Genomic DNA, 3,549 nt, shown 5'->3' with positions numbered 1-3,549 from the left:
CTTGGTTTTTATATCTAGTCCCAGAAATTGTTTTCACTGTAGGAGTAATCTGAAGACAGTCTTATGCTTTCTAGTAGTGGCCTACAGTCAGGCTCCAGTTTCTCCAGGAACACTATACAGGATGGATTTAAATACATATTAAACTAAGAGGCATTCTCTCTAATGAGTTTAAATGCATTTTATTTTTAGACTGCATGACATGTTTTTTCTCTAAAAAATACCTCCACTCCAAATAAATCAAGATCAAAATAAACAAAGAGTTCAAGACAAAGTCCATTTGTCTTAAGTCCTGGCGGTGTGTGGATGGCAGGTAGCAGCCAGTTAGGATGACAGGTGATAGATGCAAATAGTCAAATTGGTTAACATTTTTCCATTTCTAAACCAGCCTTAAAGAAAATCATATATGGGTCATACCACCCTCAACGGTAGTCCAGCAGAGCAACCATGCCATCTAGACTCATCTTTTCACCTATAAAGAACTGGTCATTTTTTGAAATTAGCAAGGATGTGTTTGAATTGTTCTGTAGCCCCTGTCATAAAAAGCTCAGTCTTTCTGGTCTCTGTTCTTCAAGTTTGCCTGAAATTGAAAATCAATCAATTATATGATTGATTTCAAATAATCTTTGATGTACTTCTTGTAGGCTTTTTTTATGAAGCTGGTTTCCTGCACGTGATGGTTCATGACAATATCACCAGTGATTACTGTGTTCTTGGTACCTTTACCCTCAGGGCCTTCAGCAGAGGCATTTCCACCAATGAGTGAGTCATCAGTGTTACCCTCTGTCCCACTGACCATCTTTTCCTCCACCTCCAGACACAGCCCTTCTGCAATCTCTCAAATCTTGTATTTGTAGAAGAACATCTCATCATGGCTGATGAGGTCTAGATAGATGATCATGACGGCGCCTGGAGGGAGATGATGGCATCACTAGCTTAGCAGAAGCCTAGAGCACAGAGGGAGTGCAGTGCAGCCAGAGGGGCACTCCAGGGGAGTGGGGAGCAGGCAGAAAAGCACAATATAGTTTGAAATCAAGAAATCTGATGCCTACAGCTTTGTTCTTTCTCAAGAATACTTTGATTATTTAGGGTCTTTTGTGGTTCTATGTAAATTTAAGGGTTTTTTTTTCTATTTCTGTGGAAAATACCATTAGAATTTTGATTGAGAGTGCACTGAATCTATAGATTGCTTTGGTGGTATGAACATTTTGACAATATTAATTCTTCATATCCATGAGCATAGACTATCCTTCCATTTATTCATGTCTTCTTCAGTTTCTTTTATCAGTGTCTTATAGTTTTCATTGTACAGGTCTTCCACCTCCTTGATTAAATTTATTCCTAGGTATTTTATTCTTTTTATGCAATTGTAACTGGGGTTGTTTTCTTAATTTCTCCTGCTGATAGTTCATTATTAGTGTATAGAAACCCAACTGATTTTTCTATCCTGTAACTTTAATGAATTTGTTTATTAGTTCCAACAGGTTTTTATGGTAATCTTTAGAATTTTCTATATATATCATACCAGCTGCAAATAGAGACAGTTTTACTTCTTCCTTTCAAATTTGGATGTCTTTTATTTCTTATTCTTGTCTAATTGCGCTGGTTAGAACTTCCAATACCATGTTGAATAAAAGCGGCAAGAAAGTGCATCTTTGTCTTGTTGCTGATCTTAGAGGAAAAGCCTTCAGCTTTCCACTGTTGAATATGTTAGCTGTGGGCTTGTCGTGTATGGCCTTTATTGTGTTGAGGTGTGTTCTTAGTTTCTTAAGAATTTCTATCATGAATGGATATGGAATTTTGTCAAATGCTTTTCTGCATCTTTGAGATGATCATGATTTTTATCCTTCATGTGATTAATGTGGTGTATCACACTGATTTGCAGATGTTGAATTATCCTTGTATCCTGGGAATAAATCCAACTTAAACATGGTTTACAATACTTTTGACATATTGTTGAATTCAGTTTGCCAATATTTTGTTGAGGATTTTTGCTTATGTATTCATCAGGGATATTGGCTATAATTTTCTGTTCTTGTAGTATCCTTATCTGGTTCTGGTATCAGGTAATGCTGGCCTCATAAAATGAGCTTGGAAGTGTTTCTCCCTTCTATTTTTGGGAAGTGTTTGAGAAGGATTGATATTAATTATTCTTTAAATGTTTGGCAGAACTCACCAGTGAAGCCACTGGATCCTGGACTTTTCTTTGTTGGGAAGTTTTTGATTACTGATTACTTACTAGTAATTGGTCTGTTCAGATTGTCTATTTCTTCATAATTCAGTCTTAAAACATAGGTTATGTTTCTAGGAAGTCATCCACTTCTTCTAGGTTGTCTAATTTGATAGCATATAATTGCCCATAATAATCTCTTATGATCATTTGTATTTGTGAGGTCATTTTTATTAGTTGTAATGTCTCCTTTTGCATTTATAAACTTTTTTGAGTCCTCTCTCTTTTTTTCTTGGTAAGTCTAAAGGTTTTTTTATTTTGTTTATCTTTTCAAAAAACAAGCTTTTAAGTTTCATTGATCTTTTTTGTTGTCTATTTAGTCTCTATTTCATTGATTTCCACTCTAATCATTATTATTTCCTTGCCTCTACTAACTTTGGACTTAGTTTGTTCTTAGTTCCTTAAGGTACAAAGTTAGATTATTTATTAGAGATCTTTCATTTTTCTTTTTTCTTTTTTTTATTGTATATCAACTTTATTCCAATTTTAAAAAAAGGATTCAGGCATTTGAATGAAAGGACACATATTTCATTCATAGTTGAAATGTGTTTCTTTGGTGATAAGATGCTATCCAATGCAACCTCCCCCCATTTTAAGCACTGAAAGATTTTTACCAGATAAAATAAATATCCCAGGAGAGTGTGTGGTAATTTTTTTTTAATCTGGCTGGTTATGATATTTTTTTAAATTAATTTATTTATTTATCTTGTTGTCATTAATCTACAATTACATGAAGAATATTAGTTTACTAGGGTCCCCCCTTCACCAAATCCCCCCCCAACAAACCCCATTACAGTACTGTCCATCAGCGTAGTAAGATGCTAGAATCACTACTTGTCTTCTCTGTGTTGCACAGCCCTCCCCATGCCCCACCACCACATTATACATGCTAATAGTAATGTCCCCTTTCTTTTTTCCCTACCCTTATCCCCCCCTTCCCTCCCTTTCTCCCCAGTCCCTTTCCCTTTGGTAACTGTTAGCCCATTCTTAGGTTCTATGATTCTGCTGCTGTTTTGTTCCTTCAGTCTTTCTTTGTTCCTATGGTCTTTGGGTTTGAGGTGAGTCTCTTGTAAGCAGCATAGAGATGGGTCTTGCTTTTTTATCCATTCTGCTATTCTGTGTCTTTTGATTGGTGCATTCAGTCCATTTACATTTAGGGTGATTATTGAAAGATATGTACTTATTGCCATTGCAGGCTTTAGATTCGTGGTTGCCAAAGGTTCAAGGTTAGCTTCTTTAGTATCTTACTGTCTAACTTAACTCACTTATTGAGCTATTTTAAACACTGTCTGGTCATTAGTTTTCTCCCTTCTTATTCCTCC

The 3,549-nt window shown here is 35.6% G+C and overlaps 1 pseudogene; it reads right to left on the bottom strand.

Annotated features, from left to right (window-relative positions):
* Positions 1-359: 359 nt before the first annotated feature.
* LOC108408989 (translationally-controlled tumor protein-like) lies at positions 360-898 on the bottom strand (annotated as a pseudogene).
* Positions 899-3,549: the final 2,651 nt, after the last annotated feature.

The sequence above is a fragment of the Manis javanica genome, chromosome 15 (assembly GCF_040802235.1).
Source record: "Manis javanica isolate MJ-LG chromosome 15, MJ_LKY, whole genome shotgun sequence".
NCBI lineage: Eukaryota > Metazoa > Chordata > Mammalia > Pholidota > Manidae > Manis > Manis javanica.
This window is presented reverse-complemented; position numbering and strand designations above follow the sequence as displayed.